Here is a 25,817-nt window from a genome sequence, read left to right as displayed (position 1 = left end):
AAAAACAATTTTTCTTGGTGACCCTGGTGGCTGGGAGTGTTTTACAAGATGCCTACATGAGCCTCAAGAGTTCTTCTTGACGACCAACCCAAGAAGCCCTTCTGTCACCCTACATTGTCATTTGATTCTTCTCTGGGTTGTCGCTTACATAATGCTTTTTGAAAGCACGGAGTATTCTGCAGAATATAATAGTGTATTGAACCAGATGTCCTGGGTTCAATCCATTTACCGTGGCTTCATTTTACTTCTTGTAAAATTGTGTTACTGGGCTAAATGAACTATAAGGCACCTTCCAAGTCTGATATGCTATGATTCCAAGTCAAGTGCCATAATTTACTTCATTCTGAATATGTTTCTGGGCCATGTGTTCTTAAATTTGTTGGATGATGTTTATGTCATAGTGTATACACAACACTACACTAAGTTGAAATCCACATTGCAGCTAATGGGGAAAGATGAATTGTATAAGGGAATGACTCTATTCTGTCAACTTACTTTTAATGAAGAATTTTTGAGAAGTTGTTATTGCTTCTCCATAACTGTAAATATATAAAGCCTCTTATACTGAACTGACAGTTTAATTGAAAATGTCATGGAACGTAATGCAAATATATTCCCATTTACAGCAGTTTTCTATCTACATGACCGGTGATGGGTATACTTCCAAGAAATATAGGAGGTTAGATTATTAATAAAAGGCTTTTAAAACAAACAAAAATTTACAACTTTACATGAAGACATGAAAAATAAGTCCTTTCCTTTTACGTGTAGCTTGTAGATTCAAGCAGAATATTCTATGGTTTAGATTGGAGCTGTCAGGAAGCAGGAGTAATTCTTTGACTGAATACCTTAAGAAATTTTATTTAGAAAGAGGAGGAAAGACTAAAGAAAAACCACAGCCGCAATTGGTAAAGAAACAGCTGTCACTCATGTTAGCCAGGATAGGCAGATGTTTGGTATTTTTTGGTCTGCACAGCGACCTTAGTTTGGTATATACCTAGACGAATGTGTGTAATAGATCTGATTTATTATAATGTGTGTAATAGATCTGATTTATTATAGACTCATTTTAGGCTCCAAGTCTTCATAATATTGTTACATTTCTAAGGATATATTTTCTTATCATTCCTCTTCAAACCGTTTGCTATTTGTCTTGTACACACACATTTGCCTCATTCACTGCCTATCAACACGCTTTGGTAAAGCATTTAGAAATTTTATTCAAATTAAGATTTTCTACATTTGCAGGAATATGTTGCACTAAATTATGATCAATTTGTATGTAGCATTTATTCTGTGGTCTTCAAATGAGCTTTTAAACATTTCAACATGTAAAGAGAGTGATTAGGTCACATCTTCATAAGAGACTAAATCAATGTACATTGTCACACATAGAATTTCAAGAGTGATCATTTAAATTTTCTTAAAATCCGTCTTTAAGTGGAACAAATAAATATATTCACAAGTCTTTTTTTGCCTCAAATTTTATAACATTAGAGAAGATTTAGTCATATTGATCATTTGGAAATAGAAGAAAAAAGATCTTAAAAAAAAAAGGAAAAAACCCTGTAGATGGCAGACAAACTCTAAATAATGCATTAAATATTTCTGCTTGTTTCAGTTGATTGCTATCATTGGAAAGTTCTTTGAGTTGTAAAAAGCCAAATAATACTTTAAAATTCTCTCTTTGCAGCTATTTTGAAATATGTCCTAATACTCAAAACTTTTATACACAGTCATTTAAGTAAGATGCACTATGTAAAACTTTTGGAAAACTAGAAATAAGAAGTATGATGTGTAATAAGTTAGTATTTCTACATCAACTACATTAGAAAGATGTTTGTTACATTTCTGCTATAACTTATCATCAGCATTTAAAGTAATGTAGTAAGTAGAGTACAAAAATAATCCACTTTGCTTAATACTTCCCAAATAAAGAAGATATAAATTTCGTTTCTTTTCATAGTAGTAACCACTTAGAATGTTGCTTTAGAAAAGCAATTGACTTACTTTCAACATAACAGGCAAGATAGTTATCGCTTGCTAATATTCAAAGCAATATGACTGTCTTCTTCCAACATTCCCATCTTAAAGAAAATTATATACAGCTTCCTTTTGTAAGTACACTGATAAGTTGGTGCTATGTGTCAAATGTGCCCCTTAAAATTCATGTATTGGAAACTTGATCCCCACTGTAGCAATGTTAAGAGGGTGGGAAATCCAATTATGGTATTTGAAACGTGGGGCCTTTGAGAGGTGATTGGATTGTGAGGACTTGGTCCTCATTAATAGATCAATCCATTCATGGATGAATGGGTTAATGTTTAGTGGATTATCATGAATACAGAATGGTAGCTTTATAAGTAGACTACATGAAGGAGCTCTTGCTATTCTTGCCATGTGACACACTGTGTCGCCGTAGAGAGACACCACCGAGAAGGAGGCCCCCACTAGATGTGTTTCCTGGACCTTGGACCTCCTAGCCTCCAAAACTGAAAGAAATTAATTTCATTTTTTTATGGATTACTCAGTTTCAGGTATTCTGTTATGTGTTATATATTACATAGTGATAGTAACTCAAAGAAGGAAATTAATTACTGAAACTTTGAAGACAATCTGCTTAATTTCTCAAAAAATCCTATGGTGCACATAAAAGGATTATTTAAAATAGTTAACAATGTAAATGACATGAACACTGACCAAATCAGAGTTAATGCTGACTATAAACAATATATATGGCATACAGGTATATATTGGCCTAAGATCGTCCAGGTATTTTTATACCTTTGGAAATACTGGAAACAAGGCTCTAAGAGTCTAGTTCCTATTTGCCAAATAACCAACAAAGCTAGAATCTAGGCTGCTCTAACTTTAAGCATAGCTTTGTGCAGGTGCAGTATCATAGCCAATCAGGTTTATCCGAGGAGTGATTATTGCTAATTTAAAACTCTTCCTAACTTAAATCCTATTGTTTTTCTATGAAAATTTAGAGATGTACATAATACCATGTGCATTTATCACGTGCAACAGTGAATTTTTTTTTGTGGCTGCAAAAGTAGAGCTGAATTAATCATGAGAATTTATAAACAAATCAGATGACTAGCTTTAGTGTCTTATGTCCCTACTCTACTTTCTTCAGATTGATCAGAAACATCTTCCTATGTCAGAGGGCATTATAATTTTAGTTTAGGAAATCAGTATCGTTCAACATAGAGACATTGTGTTGGCTTCCATACTCAGTAAAAAATTCAAAAAATGCAGATGTTATTCACCATAGTGATGTGAATTACAACACAGCAACTGAAAAAAATCATAGAATTTTAGAAAAGAGGAGAATGAATTAGACTTCTTTTGGTATGAAGAAAAACAATGATAAAATACAGCTATAGAAGAACAATCCAGTTTGGGTGGTGATGCTGGTGAGAAGGCGGGAGGATTATTCCACGGTTTTTACAATGAGATTTTTAGATGCCTACCTAATATCGCCTCCTTATTTTCTAACTGAGCTAGGCTTTTAGTAGCAGTGTTCATGTGTAGCTACAGCAACACATTTCCAGCCTTCCTTGCAGCTAAATGCGGTCTTTAGTCCCTTCGAAAAAAGAAATAAATAATCCTGCCTGGCCCCGGACTTTATTTAGTATTTATTGAGCCTCTAATATGTGCTAGTCATTAATCTATCTAGTGGATGGGGTGCCAGGTTAGATTTTAAATATGTGAGTAAATTCCCATTGATTTTTCAAGAGAATCGTGTACTTTCAGGAGATAACTGAGAGGATAGAAAACGCCATCTATAGGTATAGATAATTACATTTTTGAAGTTTGCTCTTTTATGCTAAAATAATCCCTCATTATAATTACTGTGTACCAGTAAATATGCATTCTGGGAAATATAATCACAACCTGATTTCCGTTATTGAGGTTACTTCTGTATATATGCAGGAAAAATAATAATTTAGACTTTTAGGTTCTTTGAGGGCATCCAGTAATGCAATGCTCCTGGCTACATGTGTGCCATTGCATGTATTGCTTGTTTCTTAAGTTCAGATTTCAATAATATACTAATGATTTGAGATAGAGAAAGTAAGCTCTGTAATAAATGCTTCTTAGGTATTTTCTGTATTTTACATTCTCCTGTAAATAAGTATTCTGTTGTCATATTTTCTTTGATGGTAAATAGATACTCATTCATTCTCTGTGTAAAGACCTTTATGCAATTGAGGACAGTTTTTCCTTTATTTAAGCTGAACAATCTCCTTAGGTTTATCTATCTTAGTGGGTATGATTTTACACCATTTAGATTGTCTAATCTTCTACACATTCTTCATCAGCCTCTTCAATTTTGCCTGTCAGAGATAAACATTTACCATTTGCTGGTTTTTTGAAAGATATTGAAAACTAATCCTTCTTTCTTAGTGGGAGTTTTCTAATAGTATCCATAAATACCATGTCAAAAAAATAAAATGTAATATTTTTATATTTCTCAATTAGGTTTTTCCAAAGTGATATGATCTTTTCTAATGTACACTTTTATAAGCCACCATAAAAGTATCTAAAAAATGGCATCTACAAGGTAACATGTATTTAAGTTTAGTTTTTTATTTGTAATATACTTTCTTTCTTTAAACTTATGTTTCAACCCTGTAAAATGTATTAGTTTTATTTTCTTAGTTCACTACTCTTTCTAAAAATGTTGGTTCAGAAGACTCTCAAATAGTGAGTAGAAATCCCCTGTTATCTGTGGGTGTGACCTTCCAAGACCCCCAGAGGAAGTCTGAATCTGCAAATAACACCAAACCCTATACACACTATGTTTTTTCCTATGCATACATACTTATGATAAAGTTTAATTTATAATTTAGGTACAGTAAGACATTAACAACAATAAATAATGACAAAATAGAACAGTTACAACCACATACTCTAATAAAAGTTATGTGCATGTCATCTCTCTCTCTCTCCTTCTCTCTCTCTCAAAGCTCTTATTGTGCATATTGTACTCAACTTTTTTTGGACCATGATGGACTGTGTGTAACTGAAACTGTGGAAAGCAAAACCGAGGACAAGGCGGGGGGTGACTGTACTGGGGAAAATACTCACCTTTCCAGGCTTTGATTTCTTTACCGGAAAGACTAGGAAGTTGAATTAGATGAGCTCTCAGATTCCTTCCAGCTTTAGATTGCAAAGTGTCAAAGATAAAGGGAGCACATTTTTTTTCCTGGTATATTTAATTTATATTTCTCTTTTTTTTTGTCTTTACAAGTTACATAGCATTTTCTTCTTTGGCCTTTAAGGTTTGCCTTTGTAGTCCTCTTTGCCACGCTTTTCTAAATAGAGGCATCCCTCTTTCTGTTTCAGCTCCTTATGTCATTGTTATATTCATTGTAACCTTGATACCTTATTAAGAGCAGCATGGCTTTGAGTATGTCCTCAGGGCTATCGCAAGGAAAAATCAGAGGGTCTCACTTGAAAGAATTGGATGTTACATTTTATTTCTTGGAGGCAACCATTTTGCTAGAGGGAAGGAGTCATTCTACCATGGCAGGTTTCTTTTACATTTTTGCTTTTGCATCTTTACCCTTGGACTCTACTGCCTGAACCTACAAGTCTGCTAAATCCTTCAGTGACTTTTTATCACACTCCATACAGCATTCTTTCAAGTGCAGGGTCAGGGTGTAAGACTCTTTTGATATCATGGTTGTGAAATGAGAAGTGGTGCTTATTTCAGATAAAACCTCTTTTTACGTTTCAATAAAAGCTTTGCTCTATCACACATAATATCTGATTTTTACTTTTCAGTAAAAAAAATAGAATAAAACTAAGGAGACGGAATAATAATGTTTGTGACAATTGAAATCACAGAAGTTCATGGCAGGATGATACTTTTAAAGACCATTTATTTCACTTCTCTATCATCAAATAAATTTGCTTTTAAAACAGCCAGGGAAATGGGTCTGAAAACTTTCTATGCTGTTCTGCGACATCAAAATCTACTGTTTCTTTTTCAACATGCAATATTGTTGCCATATCAATTTAGACTTTTAAATACCCAAGTCATTGGGCCTTAAGAATACAGAAACTTTTAAGAAGACTGGGCGTGACTCATGAACACCTCCAGATTGCAGTAGTAATTTTCTTCCTGCTTTGAGGGCAAATGGGGCAGGCACTGGTATATTTTCTTTTCAATCTTCCTCTCTCCAATTTAGTCCTGCTTTATTAAGATCTAAGTACAAATTCCCTACTTCCATGTCACTCAGATTCTTAGTTCAAGGCTTACACAAAAAATTATTTCACTCTTGAAATTTGGATAAATATAAAAATGTTAAGAGAGCTTTTTTCTTCTTCTCTTAACTGATTAAAAAATATAGAGAAAAATGTGTAGATAATGAAAATGTTTGGTCTACATAAAACATAGAAATGTGATGTATTTGCCAATAATAGCACAAAGGAGAGGAGTAGGAACAAAATTGTCCTGGGCTTAACAAATGACAACAGGTGATAACAGATGATAACTCAAATACACAGGGACAAATGAAAAGAAACAGAAGCAACACAGAAGATATAAATACATACATACATAGTATAAATGATATAAATATATATGCTCTCCTCTCAACTTCTTAATGTAATAATTATAACAATGCATTGTTGGGTTTGTATCATACATAGATGTAAAGTATGTAACAATAATATCACAAAAAGAGGGGGAAAAGAATCGAGCTATATAGGAAAAATGCTTCCATATCTCAATAGAATTTTAACTTGCTATAAACCTAAAGTAGATTTCAATAATTTAAGATGTATATATATGGTAAGCCCTAGAGCAACTAACAATGAAATAATTTTTAAAAAGTAAAAAAAAAAAAAAAAAAATTTAATTGTTACAATAAAAAGTATTCACTTGCTGAAAAGGCAGTAAAGAAGGAATATATGGAAAAAAATATAAGACATAGAAAACAAAGTACTATGGTAGATGCAAATGCAACTGTATTATTAATAACATTAAATATGAATGAATTAAATAATCTAATCCAAAGGCAGAGATTGTTAGACTGGATAAAAAACAAGATCTAACTATATGCTGTCTATAGGAAATAATCTTTAGATGCAAACACAAATATGTTAAAAATATGGAAAAAGATATATTATTCAAAGAGCAACCATAAGAAAGCTGGAATAGCAAACTAATATTAGACAAAATACACTTTAATACAAAAGTGTACAGATAAAGAGACATTTTTAGTATACTTATTTATTCATTTTCACTGCTGTATAGGTTTTCATGTGAATGTATCTTACTTTATTCATTTTTCTGTTCAGAGACAATTAGGTTTTTGATATTCTAAATGACACTCCTATGAAAACTCATGTATATTTCCTTAAGCATATATGCAAGTAATTCTTTAGGTAGATATTTCAGAGCAGACTTGGTGGACTGTTGGATATTTGTGTCAAGCTTTTATTTAAAAAACTATTTTTAATTGTGGTAGAAACATAATATTTATCATCTTAATCACTTTTAAGTGTACAGTTTTGTAGAGTTAAGTACGTTTAAACTGTCATGCAATGGATCATTAGAGCTTTTTCTTATTTCAAAACCAAAACTCCATACTCATTGAACTACAATTTCTCATTCCCCTTCTACCCAGCCCCTGGAAACCAACATTGGACTTTCTGTTTTTATGAATTTGACTACTTTAAGTATTTCACATTAGTGGAATCATACAGTATTTGCCTTTTTAAAAATTAAATAAAAAAACTTTTTTTGGCAGCTGGCCAATACAGGGATCTGAACCTTGGACCTTGGTGTTACCATCACCACACTCTAACCAACTGAATGAGCCTGCTAGCCTGGTATTTGCCTTTTCTTTGGCTTATTTCACTAAGCATAATGTCCTCAAGTTTTATCCATGTTTTTGCACGTGATGGGTTTTCCCTCCTTTTTAAGGCCGACTAATATTCCATTGTAAGTCTATACCACATTTTGTGTATTCATTCATCTGTCTATGGACATTTGAATTGTTGGGAATAATGCTGCAACGGCCGTAGAATGAAAATGTCTCCTTGAGATTCAGCTTTAATTATTTTGGATATTTACCCAGAAGTGAAATTGCTGGATGACATGGCAATTCTATTCTTAGTTTTTTGAGGAGCTGCCATGCTGTTTCCATAATGGCTGTGCCATTTACCTTCTCATCAACAGTCCATAGGTTCCAATTTCTCTACGTCTTCTCCAATACTTGTTATTTTCAGTTTTAGTTTTTAAATAGTAGCCATTGTAATAAGAGTGAGGTGATATCTCATTGTGGTTTGGTTATGCATTTCTCTAATGATTAGTGATGTTGAGCATATTTTTCATATGCTCATTGGCCATTGGTATCTCTTCTTTGGAGAAAAGTCTGTTCAAGTCTTTTACCCATTTTTCAATTGTGTTATTTTGTTGTTGTTGAGGTGTAGGAGTACTTTATATATTCTGCATATTACCCTTTTATTGATCTATGATTTGGAAATTTTTTTCTTCAATCTATAGGTTACCTTTTCAATTTGCTGATTGTTTCTTTTGATGCACAAAAGTTTTTAAGTTTGCTGTAGTCTATTTGTCTACTTTTGCTTTTGTTGCCTGTGCTTTTGTTGTCATATCAAAGAAATCATTGTCAAATACAAAATTATGAAGATGTTTCTACATTTTCTTCTAAAAATTTTACAGTTTCACATTAAGGTCTTTGATTCATTTTAAACTAATTTTTAAGTTAAGGGTCATGATTTGCATGTGAATATCCAGTTTTCCCAGCACAGTTTATTGAAAAGATTTTCTTGCTGCATTGTGTGATCTTGGTACACTTGTCAATGATCAATTGATCATATGTGTGAGAGTTTATTTCTGGGATCTCTATTATGGCCTATTGGTCTCTATGTCTGTCTTTGTATCAGTACAATACTGTTTTGATTACTGCAGCTTTGTAATATTTTTTAAAATCATGAATTGTGGCCTCCAACTTTGTCCTTCTTTTTTCAAGATTGCTTTCGTTATTCAGGTTGCCTTGAGATTTCATATAAATTTAGGATTTATTTTTCTCTATTTTTGCAAAAATGCCATTAGAATTTTGATAGGAATTGCACTGGATCTGTAGATAGCTTTGGGTAGTTAGGACATTTTAACAATATTAAGTCTCTTAACCCATGAAAATGGAATGCCTTTTATTTCTTTGTGTCTTCTTTAATTTCTTTCCACAATTTAATATTCAGTATACAAGTCTTTCCTTTCAGTTCACAAGTTTCTCCTTTCAGTGCACAAGTCTCCTTGGTTAAGTTTATTCTTAAGTATTTTATTTTTGGGGGGTGATACTATTGTAAATTGGATTTTTAAAATTTCTATACAGATCATTCATTGTTAGTATATAGAAATGCAACTGATTTTTGTGTTTTGATTTTGCATCCTGCAACTTTGCTGGATTTATTAGTTTTGACAGTTTTTTTTTGTGTGTGTGTATGGAGTCTTTTAGGGTTTTTTACATATAATATCATGTCATCGGCATGTGGACATAATTTTACTTCTTCCTTTCCAATCTGGATGCCTTTTATTTCTTTTTCACGTCTAAATGTTCTGGTTAGTGCTTCCAGTACTACGTTTAATAAAAGTAGTAAAGTGGATACTCTCGCCTTCTTCCTGACTATAGAGGAAAAGCTTTCTTTCCATTTTCCACCATTGAGTAAGATAGCTGTGGGCTTTTCATATCTGGCCTTTATTATGTTGAAGTAGTTTCTTTCTTTTCCCATTTTGCTTAGTATTTTTTTTTTGTTGTTGTTCATTTGCTTTTTTATGAAAAGGTATTGAAATTTGTCAAGTTCTTCTGTGTTAATTTAGGTTGCTATGTGTTATCAATTTAGATTATTATTATTTTTTCTTTCATTCTGTTAACATGATATGTTACATTAATTAATTTTTTTATGTTGAATCATCCTTGCATTCCAGGAATCAATCCCACTTGGTCATGATGTATAATCCTTAAATTGTGCTGTTGGATCATTTTTGCTAGTGTTTTATTAAGAATGTATGCATAATTTTCTTTTCTTTTAGTGTCTTTGTTGGCTCTGCTATCAGAGTAATGCTGGCCTCATCGAATTAGTTTGGAAGTATTCTCTCCTCTTCAATATTTTAGATAAGTTTGGGTAGACTTTATGTTAGTTTCTTATTACATGTTTGGTAGAACTCACCAGTTGTGATGGTTAACTTCTGTGACAACCTGACTGGACTAAGGAATGCATAGAAACCTGGTAAAGCATTGTTTTGGGGCATGTCTGTGAGGGTGTTTTCATAAGAGATTAACATGTGATCCTGAGTGGACTTGGTGGGAAAAATCTGCCCTCAAAATGGGTGGGCACCATCCAATCTGCTGGAGGTACAAACAGAACAAAAAATGGAGGAAAATGTGAATTTCTTGCTCTGTTTCCACTAGAGTTGGAATGTATTATTCTCTCCTATATGTGGACAACGAATTTGAGACTCTCCAATCTTTGGGTTCCAGAACTTACACCAGTGGCAACCCCAGCTTTCAGGCCTTTGGCCTTGGACTGAGAATCACACCATCAACTTCTCTGGTTCCAAAGCTTCCAGATTTTGACTGAGCTGCACTACCAGCATCCGGTTTGCTGATGGCCTATGAAGGGATGACAGCCTTCACAATCACATGAGCCAATTTCCCTTATAAATCCCCTCTCATATATTCATACATATCCTATTTGTTCTGTCTCTCTGGAGAATTCTGACTAATACACCAGTGAAGACATTTAGTCCTGGGATTTCTTTTGTTGGTACATTTTGAATTGATATCCTTACTAGTTATGGGTCTGTTCACATCTTCTGTTTCTTTATGATTCAGTCTTGGTAGGTTGCGTGTTTCTAGGAACCATACTATTTCACCCAAATTGTCTAATTTATTGATATACAATTGTTAATACTATTCCTTTATAATCCTTTTTATTTCTGCAGGGTTCATAGCAATGCCTCCTCTTTCATTTTTGATAGTAGCTAGCTCAAGCAAAACAACATAAACCTAACCAGTAAGTCTTCTCTGTTTGGTTTTTGGTTCTGTCAATTTTGTTCTTTTTATTTGAAAATAGTTTTGGTTTTATTTATTTTATATTGAGTTTATTTTTTCTGTTTTTTTTCTCCTCTCTATTTCACTAAGTTCTGTTCTAATCTTTATTATTTCATTTCTTCTACTTGCTTTAGATTTAGTTTGCTTCTCTATTTAAAGTGTCCTGTGGTGAAAAGAGGTTGATTTAAGATCTTTCTTCTTTTTTTAACATAGCTATTTACAACTACAAATTTCTTTTTAAATACTATTCTAGCTATGTCCTGTAAGTTTTGATGTATTGTATCTGAATCATAAAGAAACAGAAGATGTGAACAGACCCATAACAAGTAAGGATATCAATTCAAAATGCATCAACAAAAGAAATCCCAGAACCAAATGTCTTCACTGGTGTATTAGTCAGAGTTCTCCAGAGAGACAGAACAAATTGGATATGTATGAATATATGAGGGGGGATTTATTGGGGAAATTGGCTCATGTGATTGTGAAGGCAAAGTATTTTAAAATTATTTTTCCTTGTAATTTCTTCTTTGAATGGCTATTTAAAAATGTGTTATTTAATTTCTACATATGTACGAGTTTACCAAATTTCTTTATTTTATTGATTTTTAATTTCCTTTCATTGTACTTGAAGAGCATTCTTTGTATAATTCCAATCCTCTTACGTTTAGTATTGCTTGTTTTATGGTTTAGTATATGATCTATCCTGAAGAATGTTTTATGTGCTCTTAAGAAGAATGCATACTCTGCTATTGTTGGTTGGGGTGTCCTATATATTATATCTATTTTATATACTTATATTGTATTAAAATATACTTAAATATTTTTATATATTTGTATTTACATATTGTAATTATACATATAATATATTTAATATCTATTATATATAGTTGGTTTATAGTTGGTTGTTGATTTGCCAAATTGTTCTTTCCATTATTGAAAGTGGGATATTAAAGTCTCCAATTATTATTGTTGAATTTCTATGTCTCCCTTTGTTACTAGCAGTTTTGCTTCATGTATTTTGGAGTTAGGTATATATATGTTTATAATTGTTATATGTTTATAATTATCATATGTTTCTAATTGACTGACTTTTTATCAGCATAAAATATCCCTCTTGATCGACATTAATAGGAGGGTCAAATAGGAAGCCCCAGACCCTCATTCTTCCACAGAGACACTGACTTAACAACAACATATGGACCAAATTATCACTGAAACAATTCCTGAAACTACCTAAGAGGTTGAAGCACCTCAGCCAAGTGCAAAGTGAAGAACAGCTACTTCAAGGCAAGTAAAAAAAAAAAAATCATTACATTTTACCTTTCTTTTTCCTTCCCCTACTCTGCAGTGCTGAGTTCAATCAGGAGAAAACCCTTAACTCCCAGCTTCTTCCTTGAGAGGGAACGAGATGATAGAAACATGCATTCAATGTTCTGGCTGTTCAAGGGCTGCCAAAGCATTGCTTTCTGTCTCACCTGACTTGGACAGTCAATTTGGATGTAAGGTTGGAGGCCACTGAGAACAAAGGCAAGCCCTGTAGCTTATTATAGCACCAGACAGATCGTAGTACCTCAGACAGAAACCAGAGAAAGCAACAGATTACAGGCTCCGAAAAAGAAGTGGAAAAACCTATTTAACTGGGAAATTACATGCACAAGACCAGAGAAGACACATCCCCAGAAAAGGTTTGAGAAACTCTCAGCATCTCTAGCTGGGATGATTGCTGAAGTTCTTTCCCTGTATGAAGCCGATCTGTAAAGACTGGGAAAGTTTATTCTTTATTTAAATGCATAAATTACAAAAAAAAAACAAAAAAAAAACACAAGGTATATAAAGAAATAGAAGAACCTGTATCAATCAAAGGGACTGAGTAGTAGGGCTGTCTGGCTAGCTCACTTGGTTAGAGCATGGTGTCAAAGCACTAAAGTTCAGATCCCTGTACTGGACCCACCACCAAAACAACAAAATCAACCATGACAGAAAGGGAGAAAGTAAATCTCCAGAAACAGACCCTAAAGAAATGGGGATCTATGAATTACTTGACAAAAATTTTTAAATAAACACCTTAAAGATACTCGATGAACTAAAAAACACTGATAGACAGCTAAATGAAGTAAGGGAAAAGACAATGAACAGGTGTGTGTGTTAGAAGGTGCTCTAGTATCACATAAAAAAGCTTGCAGTTGTCCTTTTACCTTGATTTTTAACATTTTCCTTAGTGGTCTGTTACTATCTACTGCTACTTATTGGCATGTAGATTCCTCCAAGAAATGAGGCAGCCTGAAGAATACACTTTTTGTTGCTAATTACACACACAGACAATCACATGCACACACACCAAAAAACTTATGTACAAATGATAGACGGGCATGTACAGTTTCAGCATGAATGCTTGTCTTTCTTTATGGCTAGAGAATTATAATTCAAGTTATTTGGAAGTACACTGCACCTGTTATCACTATACTGTTCCCTCCCGCCACTCCTTCTCTGCCCTACTTTGTCATACTGGAGCTAGACCCTGTAAACTTCTCTCCTTTATTAGCTGTCATAATGTTGAGCTTTGCAGTAGAAGGACCTGGAAGGGTACCACAGGTGAAGTGTCTTCTCTTTCTGAACGTGGTGTGGTGGCTTTTCCCTTTTCCTCTAGTGACATGCAGCTGAGCTGCCAAAGGCATGAGTGTCACCCAATGGTACGCACCCAGTGGGTGGCTTCTTAGATAGTTTTACCAGCACCATGGTGGCAGCTTTCTAGTGAGATTTGTTCTCATACCAGAGGTGGCTTTCCAGCAAGTGTCAGTGCTCCCCAGCAGATGAAGCTGGTGGAATTGATAAGCTGGTGGTTTCTCGGTGAGTGTTGCTGGAATTCCTTTGGGCAGCCTCCTGTTTTCCAGGCCTGGTGTGCAACACTGCAGTGAAACTCTCGGTCATCCAGTGGGTGACAACGGCACCTTCTCTAACCAGCTTTAAATATCAACCTTGGTGAGGTCTTCTTGCAAGATTGTCTCTTTTTTGGAAACTTTCTTTCAGTCCTAGAGGTAGTGGCTGCTGCTTATATGTGCTGGTCCTATATTCTTTCGATTCTCTTTACTCTTCCTATTAGTTAATCCCTGTTTATGAATTAATATTTCTTCATATTCAATTTTTTATTAGACTAACATTTTATTAGACTTTGACCTCAATGAAGAAGGTAAGGAAAGTAACTTTCCACATCAAAATATAAAATTCTTCATATTTATACTTGTATAAATATTTGATTTTTTTCTGACAATTTAACTCAGAACGCCATAAAAATTCACAATTAGTTACATATTTTCTTGTGTAGTGGCATTTATCAGCCTTTTCTACTGAAGTATCCTATTTCCAGAGTGGAAGGAGCTAAAATCCTAGGACAGAGTAGGAGGGAGTCTTTTGAGGTCTAATTTGAAGGCATCTTTTATAATATTTGGTGTTTTATTTTAAGATTTCACATTCTTTTTTATAATAGAGTCTATTCTTTTAATATTTTAAATTACTATTAAATTATTTAATATTTGCTTTAAAATTCTTAAAACAAAATTCAGCTCCAGGAAGATATACATGTTCACCGGTTACTTTCAACTGTGACTTTTTCTACCACTGAGTACATATCCCTATTTATTATATATCCCTAGTTGGATATATAATGAGTATACGGCTAAGGAGTCTCAACACACAGTCTCAAGCAGGCTCAGTTCAGTCTAGCCAGTCTCGCCACCTGCCTGCTAGGTCTTAAGTGTACCACTGGGCCTCTTCTTAGGCTTGAAATAATCCTTAAGCTTTGAGAGGAAACATGTCCATAGGGGGAAATTCAGGTGAGGAGCTTGCACAATTTTGAAACACTTATGGGCATCACTTCTTCTGGGTAGATACTGGGCAAAGTCCCAGCTGCAGATAGGTTGAAATCCTCTGCAGATGATATTAGAAAGGATAATCAGTTGTTCCATGAACCAAAAGATGAGCCCTGTGTCTCCTCCTCTGGAACAAGTTGATCCTTGAACAACATCTCTCATAGTGGTCATCTGCTGGTTGCACGTCAGCCATGTAACATGGATATGGCACTGCAGCTGTGTTTCCATGTTTCCATCTATCTAGATGTGTACCTAACAGCCATGTCCTGTGGACTTCTTGTTGTCTATAATTTGTGGCTTATCACACTCATTTTCCTTCTTTCATGTCTTCGCTTTTTATCTCTTCCTTCCACCCTCTCTCCCCTGCCAACAGGCCAGGACATTATTTTATGGTTTGGGAAATGTTTTTCCCTGGAATCCACTCCCTTTAATCAAAAACAAAATTTTTCAAGTTCCCCAAAGTCTTAGAATTTTGGAGAAAAAAGGCAGAAATGGAAGTATTTGGAAGCCACCTTTATTTTTCTGTCTTGCTGTAGCTCTCCTTTAAAACAGGGAATATATTCCAACTTGCAGCTTTCACTATCAGAAACAAAAAGGAAATAACTTCAGTTATTTTATAACCCCAAATCATATCCCGCAATATATAGCTTGGTATTTCAGGTATTTCTTTTATGTTTCCAATTGGTCTGCAGACTTCATAAAGAGAGGCAGCATGCAAAATAAAGATTTATTTTTATTATTTAATAGAATTTTGCCAAAAGCAACCTTTCCAATCTGTGGGGGATGTGTGCCCCCTTTTAACAGCTCATTGATTTAAAAAAGATTATTTTAGAAATAAGGGGCCCTAATCCGTTATTGGGTGACTTACAGACTGCTTTCCACTGAAAGATTTTGCTCTCAGCATGTTATATCTGATGTTGTTATCAAGATATGATGGAATCATATGATTCATTATTACCTTGTTTCTATCCTGATTTTACCTAGAAACCTCACATGTAGTAACTGTTTGAAATAGCTGCTATGTAATTGGAAATGTAGACACTTAAGCTTTTTAAATGCAATAGGACTTTAATTTGTAGTTTATGAGATAGTGCTTGTAAAGATCATTAATGTTATTATAACTTGAAGAGATAGAGTCACAAACTAGGAACTGCAAGATTGAGTAAAAAATAATTAAAGACCTCAAGCTGTTTTCATCAGATGGAGTTAAAACATGGTAAAGAAATCTTATTTCTATAAGAACTATTGTGTAAAATAATAAACTTACCAAAATTTACTGTTTCCATTTTGCATATTGTCTAGTGAATTGAAACAGTTAACATTATATATTTTTACAATCCATAATATTTTCTTCGCAGCTTTTGATTTACATTTTTACTTAACCTTTTCCTGAATCTTGAAAAATATTGCCTTGATAATTCTACAGAATTCTTAGCCATGTGTCTATTTAAACAAATCTTATGCCGTCAAATCTAAGTGAAGAAGTGATGCCTTTACTTAGATAATTTATTCCAGAATTTATAGCTTTAATCACAAAAAGCAGAAAAGAAATTCTCCTCAAGGAATAAAGGTCTGCTCAAGAGATACCAACACTCGCATGGTTATACTATCTACCTATTGTGTTTCACTGTCTAAAACTGATACAGGCTACCATAGTTACAACTAGATTCAAACCTGAGTTCTCACTTGGACAATTCCTATCACCAGACAAGAAAAATATATGGAGAACACAAGCATTTAGGGACAAATTTACCACTGCGTATATGAAAAACAGTCACTTGTGTGAAGCTGAATATTTCACAGTGATGTAAATTTGTGCACTTTTCTTAGCAAGTGCAATAACTTGGTCAGCGCACTCAGATTATCTCCAGACTCTGTTTGTTTGAAGCACCTTGTCTGCCTTTAGGCAATTTGAAAAGAAGCATGCATCAGGTGTGTTCATATTTCAGAGCTACTGTCCTTCATTTCATTATCAAATATCTGTTCCCAACTATATAATTTTTTCCCCCAAGGTATTTTAAAAATCTTTTTTTTTTGTTACTGAGAAAAGTGGAAATAAACTTTAAAAACACATTTTAGTGACATTCAAGAGTAACTGTGGAAGTTCTTCCTTGTAGGAAAAAAGCAATAAAAGCATTGTGAGCATGAGAATGTAACATTTTAATACAATTTATTTTTATTTTTATTTTAAAAAAATTTTTAGGTGGCTGGCTGTACAGGGATCCAAACCTTTGACCTTGGTGTTACAATATCGTGCTTTAACCAACTGAACCAACTTGCTAGCCTTAATACAAATTTCTACTGATAAAATATAGTTTTATTTCACTGTTTTAGATCAAGTTTATGCATTTCTTGTAAATATAAAAGATGTATCACAAAAAATGATCAAAATCCTATTCTTGAACATTTGGATTTTGATATTGAAAAATAACTAAAATTCAAACTTATATATATATATTTTTTATATTGGTTAGAAAAAAAAGTATTATTTAAATATTTGAATTGTAGGGCCAGTATCTCCTTCACTGAATCACCGTAAGCAGTTTAAAATTTATCTTTTTTAAGAGATCGTCAGAGGAAATTTCTTCACTTCCCTGGACAATCCAGGCAAGCTCAGTTGGAGCAGCCCTCAGCAGTACAACTGCGAAGCAGGCAAGCTCCCCTCTACTTTCTTTTGTAAAATTTCTATGCCCTTGAGGTTGTAATAACCTCATTTGATAGCCTCATTTCCTGCTCTCCCTCCACTCAGTTGCCCTTCCAAACTTTTCATTCTTAAAATCTCACTGTCCTTAGACTTGAATGCCTTCCTAGGGGCCTGAGTAATTTTTTAAATACTAAATATAGATTTTATTTTTTCAATTTATTTTTTATTGAAGCATAATTGATTAAACATATTTATGGGGTACAAAGTTGACTATCGATAGTTGTGTACAATGTGTGATGGTTAAATCAGTATAGTTAGCTTATTCATCATTATAATACATAATCATTCTTTGTGTCTTTTAACCAATTACTCATTAATTTCTCATTAACCCCTCTCCTTTTCTTTCTCCCCCTCCCCCTTTTTACTTCTAGTAACCACAGTTCTTCTCTCCTTCTAGAAGTTCAGTTTATTATTTTGATTGCTGTTTCTTTCTTCCTGGGTATATATCCAAAGGAATGGAAATGGTCGTGTTGGAGGGATCCCTGCACTCTCATCTTTATTGCAGCTCTATTTCCAGTAGCTAGGCTGTGGACCCACCCTAAATGTCCATCGATGAATGACTGAATAAGGAAAATGTGTATATTCACAATGGAATACTACTCAGTCATAAAAAGGAATGAAATCTGGCCATTCGCAGCAACATGGATGAGCCTAGAGAAAATTACGTTAAGCGAAGCGATCCAAATGAAGAAAGAAAAATACGTTATGTCCTCACTCACAAGTGGGAAGTGAAAATCATAAAGAAAGAAAGAGAGAGAGAGAGAAGGGGAGAAGAATATCGAACAGAGAAACCAATAAAGCAAGGAGGTAACTGAATGGTTTCTTGTGTTACTCCTTTTCAAAGATAAAAGCATTTAAAAAATTCTGGCTTTCAAAGCATAAATAAATCACTAATTAAGACAGAAGATTATGAGCATTGGTCAGCCGACCAAAGGACAAAATATTTTGAGGGAAAAAGAGCTTTCTTCTAGCAGCCATCCTTTTTTTTTTTTTATATATATATATTTTTTTAAAATTTTATTTTGTTGATATACATTGTAGCTGATTATTGCTCCCCATCACCAAAACCTCCCTCCCTTCTCCCTCCCCCCTCCCCCCTAACAATGTCCTTTCTGTTTGCTTGTCGTATCAACTTCAAGTAATTGTGGTTGTTATATCTTCTTCCCCCCCCGGTTTGTGTGTGTGTGTGTGTGTGTGTGTGAATTTATATATTAATTTTTAGCTCCCTCCAATAAGTGAGAACATGTGGTATTTCTCTTTCTGTGCCTGACTTGTTTCACTTAATATAATTCTCTCAAGGTCCATCCATGTTGTTGCAAATGGCAGTATTTCATTCGTTTTTATAGCTGAGTAGTATTCCATTGTGTAGATGTACCACATTTTCCGTATCCACTCATCTGATGATGGGCATTTGGGCTGGTTCCAACTCTTGGCTATTGTAAAGAGTGCTGCGATGAACATTGGGGAACAGGTATACCTTCGACTTGATGATTTCCATTCCTCTGGGTATATTCCCAACAGTGGGATGGCTGGGTCGTATGGTAGATCTATTTGCAATTGTTTAAGGAACCTCCATACCATTTTCCATAGAGGCTGCACCATTTTGCAGTCCCACCAACAATGTATGAGAGTTCCTTTTTCTCCGCAGCCTCACCAGCATTTATCGTTCATAGTCTTTTGGATTTTAGCCATCCTAACTGGGGTTAGATGGTATCTCAATGTGGTTTTGATTTGCATTTCCCGGATGCTGAGTGATGTTGAGCATTTTTTCATATGTCTGTTGGCCATTTGTATATCTTCCTTAGAGAAATGCCTACTTAGCTCTTTTGCCCATTTTTTAATTGGGTTGCTTGTTTTCTTCTTGTAAAGTTGTTTGAGTTCCTTACAAACCCACTGCCAATATCATCCTGAATGGGGAAAAGCTGAAAGCTTTTCCTTTAAGAACAGGAACTAGACAAGGATGCCCACTCTCACCACTCCTATTCAACATAGTGTTGGAAGTACTAGCCAGAGCAATCAGAGAAGAGAAGGAAATAAAGGGCATCCAGATTGGAAAAGATGAAGTCAAACTGTCCCTGTTTGCAGATGACATGATCCTATATATCGAACAGCCTAAAACCTCTACAAAAAAACTGTTGGAATTGATAAATGATTTCAGCACAGTAGCAGGATACAAAATCAACACACAAAAATCAGTAGCATTTCTTTTCTCCAATAGTGAACATGGAGAAGGAGAAATCAAGAAAGCCTGCCCATTTACAATAGCCACCAAAAAAATAAAATACTTAGGAATTGAGTTAACCAAGGAGGTGAAAAATCTCTATAATGAGAACTACAAACCACTGCTGAGAGAAATTAGAGAGGATACAAGAAGATGGAAAGATATTCCATGCTCTTGGATTGGAAGAATCAACATAGTGAAAATGTCCATTCTACCCAAAGTGATATACAAATTCAATGCAATCCCCATCAAAATTCCAAAGACATTTTCCTCAGAAATGGAAAAAACTATTCAGACATTTATATGGAACAATAAAAGACCACGAATAGCCAAAGCAATGCTCAGCAAAAAAAATAAAGCTGGAGGCATAACACTACCTGACTTTAAGCTATACTACAAAGCTATAATAACCAAAACAGTATGGTACTGGCATAAAAACAGACACACTGACCAATGGAATAGAATAGAGAATCCAGAAATCAACCCACACACTTACTGCCATCTGATCTTTGACAAAGGCACCAAGCCTATTCACTGGCGAAGGGACTGCCTCTTCAGCAAGTGGTGCTGGGATAACTGGTTATCGATATGCAGGAGAATGAAACTAGATTCATACCTCTCACCGTATACTAAAATCAACTCAAAATGGATTAAGGATTTAAATATACACCCTGAGACAATAAAACTTCTTAAAGAAAACATAGGAGAAACACTTCAGGAAATAGGACTGGGCACAGACTTCATGAATACGACCCCAAAAGCACGGGCAACCAAAGGAAAAATAAACAAATGGGATTATATCAAACTAAAAAGCTTCTGCACAGCAAAAGAAACAATTAAAAGAGTTAAAAGACAAACAACAGAGTGGGAGAAAATATTTGCAAAATATACATCTGACAAAGGATTATTATCCAGAATATATAAGGAATTCTAGTAGCCATCCTGCTATACCATGTATCTGCTCAGATCTATATGGATTACACAAAACGTCACACAGGCAGTTGCTTTCAAAGATTTTTTAAAGGAAGAGATGGCTTATAAAACCATGAAGAATGCAATTGCTCTTTTTATCCATAAGATGCTCATATTTTCCTATAAATTTAGATTTTTACAGTACATACTTAGTATATATTCAGATTAAACTAACTTTTATTGAGAACCAGGTTTTGTGCTAGGCACTTTTATAGTTTTATATTATGTCCTAAAGAAAAGATATTTTAAGTCATTACCTTATAACATACTGGTGACTATTGATCTAGATAATGAAGTATAATACAAAAGAAAGTGCTTTGCTCTTATTCAATTTTATGTCATTTAAGGTTTGCCTGAAAAGGTGACTTCACTATGCACTTAATAAAATATTTCATCATCCTAATCAACAAATTTAAATTTCGGTGTTAAAAATCATTTTCCTTAATTCACTACCATAATTTCAAATGATAAGTACAGTTACTATCATGGCATAGAATATTTGATACACAGAATATAAGGTTGTTAAATAATGCTCAAGCCCATATACCATTTTTTGTATAAAATATAATGCTACACATAGAGAAATCTACTTAATGAATATTTGTCTTTAAAATGATGAATTGTGGTACTTTGGGTCTCTGCTAATGTCCATAGATGCTTACACGACATTTAGAGCTGCTTGCACAGTTTTACCTTAAGTGAGGTAGTAAAACACTGTTATCATTGAATATTCATGAATATACACTAAATGCATAGAACATTGGTGCAAGGAGGAAAGAGATGAGAATTTGTGCTAGGCAGAATAATAGCTTCCAAAATTGTCTATAGTCTGATTCCTAGAACCTGTAAATATGTTTTCTTATATGGAAAAAGGGCTTGGCAGATATGATTATGTTAAGTACCTTAAAATGAGAGATTGTCCAGGATTATTCAGGAGAGCCCATGTAATCACAAAGTCCTTGAAGGTGAAAGGTGGATGCAGAAAAGTCATAGTCGGAGATGTTAGCACAGAAGCAAGGTCAGGTGATATGACGTGAAGATACAATCTGTTGCTACTTGCTTTGAAGATGGTGGAAGGAAACCCACAGTCAAGAAATGTGGGTAGTTCTAGAATCTACTATAAAAAGCAAAAGAATCTAAAGTAAATTTACTATAGAATCTTCTATAAAATCAAAGAAATGGATTCTTCCCTACAATTGACCGGAAGGAACATAGCCTTGCGGACACTTTGGTTTTAGCCCATTGAGACCTTTGTCAGACTGCTGACCTTTGGAACACTAAGATAATAAATCTGTGTTGTTTTAAGCCACTAAATTTGTGGACATTTGTTAAAAGAGCAAGAGAAATCTAATGCAGAATATAATAGAATATTACACTTTTAACTTTGGGAAGAATTCAAAATTAGAATTTTGAAGGAATTGCAATATAATTTTCTTTTTGGAAAGAAAAAATAATTAGTGCATTAAAAATCAGAGGCGATGACTAATGACACAAGGACCAAGCAGAAGGCTTTAGGAGGTAGAGAGAAGTGGGACCAACAAAGAACCAGCAGGAAGTGGAGGATCTCAGAGTTAGGAACCCAAAAGCCTTGAAATGGCTGTAGGAACACTGAAGCTAGAAAAGAGAGAGATGACCCTGGGTAGGTAAGCAGGAGCCAGATTAAAAGATGCTTTATGAACTACGAAAGGATCTTGAACTTTATCAGAAACATTTTAGGGGTTTCAGGAGGAGAGTGACGTGATTTTAAAATTTGTCTTTTAAGAAGTTTAGTTTTGTGGTAGTGTAGATAACGAAACAGTGCTGGATACAAAAAACAAGTCAGAAGGCTGTTGAAATAATTTAGGTCATAGTTTATGGCTGTAGCACAATAGTGAGGATGAAAAGTTTGCAGGTTTGAGAATTGTGGGAAGGTAGAATATTCTCGAAAGTGATGGAGGATTAGAGAGTCAAAGACCTGGCTTTCTGGCTTTAGCGACTGAAAAATGGCAGGCAAGGGACCAGCTTTGTGAAAGAAACAAACTGAGTTCTGTTTTGGAACTGTTAAAGTTGACATGTGCTTGAGACATTTAAACAGAGCGGAACATGGAGAATTAGACCTATGGGGGGAGTTTTAGGCTGGTGGTATAAATGTGAGAATTTCAGGCACATAGTGTTTGAAATTCTGAGAATGGAAAGTCAGCAACATCGAGAATGCTGACCCCTCCGTGGCTGCACGTGCTCCTCTCGCCCCCGGCCTCACGGTGGAGGAGTGGGATACAGAGAATCATGCATCTGTGGATGGATGCATGGAACCCACACCCAGCCAACCAAATCAAGTAGCAAACAGAGCATCCCCGGTGTAGGAACTCCATCACGTTGGCAGCAGATGATTAACCTCACTGGAAATGACCAGTTCCAAAAAACAATAGGGAAGGGAAATTTTATGAAAGCGAAATTGGCAAGACGTTGTAACTGGTAGAGAAGTTACTGTGAAAATAATAGACAAAACTTAGGTAAATCCTACCGGTCTACAAAAGTTGTTTCAAGAAGTAGGAATAATGAAGATATTGAATCATCCAAACACAGTAAAATTGTTTCAGGTTATTGAAACAGAGAAGACCCTCAATTTAGTTATGGAATTCATGAGCAGGGATGAAGTATTTGGTTATTTAGTTGCCCACAGAAGAATGAAGGAAAAAGAGGACCGTGCAAAATTTAGGCAGATTGTACCTGCTGTACAGTGTTGTCATCAAAAAGGCATTGTTCACTGTGATCTTAAGGCTGAAAACCACCTCCTTGGTGGTAATATGAATACTAAAATCTCTGACTTTGGTTTTAGTAATGAATTTACTGTTGGGGACAAACTGGGCACAGTTTTTGGAAGCGCACCCCATGCTGCTCCTGAGCTCTTCCAAGGACAGGAGAAGGGTGGCTGGAAGCAGATGTGTGGAGTCCGGGCGTCATTCTCTACACCTAGGCAGTGGCTCTTTGCCCTTTGATGGCCAGAACTTAAAGGGGCTTCGGGAATGAGTCTTATGGGGGAAGTACCATATTCCCTTCTATATGTCCACAGACTGTGAAAATCTTCTGAAGAAATTATTAGCGTCAAATCCAGTAAAAAGAGGAAGCTTGGAACAAATAGTGAAAGATCGATGAGTGAATGTTGATCATAAAGAAGAATAATTAAGGCCATATACTGAACCTGAACCAGATTTCAGTGATACAAAAAGAATAGACATTATGGTCACCACGGGTTTTGTGCAAGATGAGATAAATGATGACTTAATAAATCAGAAATATGATGAAGTTTTGGCTACTTATGTTCTTCTATGTATAAAACAACCTGAATTTGAAGGTGGAAAGTCGTTATGCAGTAGAAACTTGTCTCAGAGGTCCTGACCCAGTAGTGACTTAAACAACAGCACTCTGAAGTCCCCTCTCATCTGAAGGTCCAGCGAAGCATCTCAGCACATTAGAAGCAGTGGCCTTTTAGTGATCATGCTGGTCCATCCATTCTTCCTGCTGTATCATATACCAAAAGGCCTCAGGCTAACAACGTGGAGGGTGAAAGAAAGAGCAGTGGGACAGATATTTGGCTCGTAAACTTGGCAGCACAATGGTTGGATAAAAAGGCGAGATGACAGCAAGCCCTCTTGAAGGGCCAGAGAGGAAAAAATCTTCAACCATTCCAAGTACCAATGTGTATTCTGGAGGTAGCATGGCAAGAAAGAATACATGTGTCTGTGAAAGGGCCACTGATCGGTAGGTGGCATTGCAGATTGGAAAAGATGGCCTTACAGGGATGTTGGCAAGTAGCATATCTTCTGCAGGCTCTGCTGTGGCCTCTGTTGTCCCTTCAGCCCGACTCCACCACCAGAAGTCCATGTCTGCTTCTGGTCATCCTATTAAAGTTACAGTGTCAGCCATTAAAGATGGCTCTGTCTTACTGGCCTGGTATAACCCAGAGAGTGCCTGCTGCTTCCCCATCTGCTCACAGGATTAGTGCTGTCACTCCAAAATGGAGCTGTTTTCTCTGAGGAAGCTCAAACTGAAGCACTTTCCATGGCAAACAGCTCCAGGAGCAACGCGGCACTGCCTGTAATGGGCACCTGTTTCACTGTCCCGTGAAACAGGTGCTTTTGCACATGCCAGAAGGGGGATGTCAACTGGTATGATAAGCAAAATCTCATCCAAATTCGTTTGCAGGGATCCAAATGAAGACGAAGCCAGTGTCAGAAGTGACACCTCAAGAAGTACATCAGGGGAACGAAAAGAAAGAGTCAAGGAAGAGAGTAAAGATTCCAAGCCACGTTCTTTGTGGTTGACATGGAGTATGAAGACCTCGAGCTCAGTGGACCGTAATGACATGATGAGAGAAATCTGAAAAGTGTTAGATGCAAGTAACTGTGACTATGAACAAGAGAGATTTTTGCTGTCCCGTGTCCTTGGAGATGCTAGACAAGATAGCCTCGTGCAGTGGGAGGAGGAAGTCTGCGAGTTGCCACAGCTGTCGCTTAATGGGGTCCGCTTCAAGCAGCTATCTAGGACATCTATTGCCTTTAAGAACATTGCATCCAAAATAGCAAATGAGCTGAAGCTATAAAGAAATGCAAATTTACAAGGTCAGGGAAGATTCATTCATACATGAGGTAGGATGGGAGAACGATAAATGCTGGCGAGGCTGCGGAGAAAAAGGAACTCTCATACATTGTTGGTGGGACTGCAAAATGGTGCAGCCTCTATGGAAAATGGTATGGAGGTTCCTTAAACAATTGCAGATAGATCTACCATATGACCCAGCCATCCCACTGTTGGGAATATACCCAGAGGAATGGAAATCATCAAGTCGAAGGTATACCTGTTCCCCAATGTTCATCGCAGCACTCTTTACAATAGCCAAGAGTTGGAACCAGCCCAAATGCCCATCATCAGATGAGTGGATATGGAAAATGTGGTACATCTACACAATGGAATACTAC

General features: G+C 35.4%; 1 non-coding gene and 1 pseudogene across 1 annotated transcript; both read left to right on the top strand.

The window, feature by feature from the left end:
- The first annotated feature begins 2,879 nt into the window (after positions 1-2,879).
- On the top strand, positions 2,880-3,018 carry LOC134362348 (U4 spliceosomal RNA). Its single transcript, XR_010021604.1, has one exon. It is a non-coding gene; the product is annotated as a U4 spliceosomal RNA (small nuclear RNA).
- Positions 3,019-23,199: 20,181 nt separating this feature from the next.
- On the top strand, positions 23,200-25,441 carry LOC134361736 (serine/threonine-protein kinase MARK1-like; annotated as a pseudogene).
- The last annotated feature ends 376 nt before the right edge of the window (positions 25,442-25,817 follow it).

This window comes from Cynocephalus volans, chromosome 13 (assembly GCF_027409185.1).
Source record: "Cynocephalus volans isolate mCynVol1 chromosome 13, mCynVol1.pri, whole genome shotgun sequence".
NCBI lineage: Eukaryota > Metazoa > Chordata > Mammalia > Dermoptera > Cynocephalidae > Cynocephalus > Cynocephalus volans.
The sequence above is the reverse complement of the archived record's forward strand: the minus strand, read 5'-3'. Positions and strand labels throughout refer to the sequence as shown.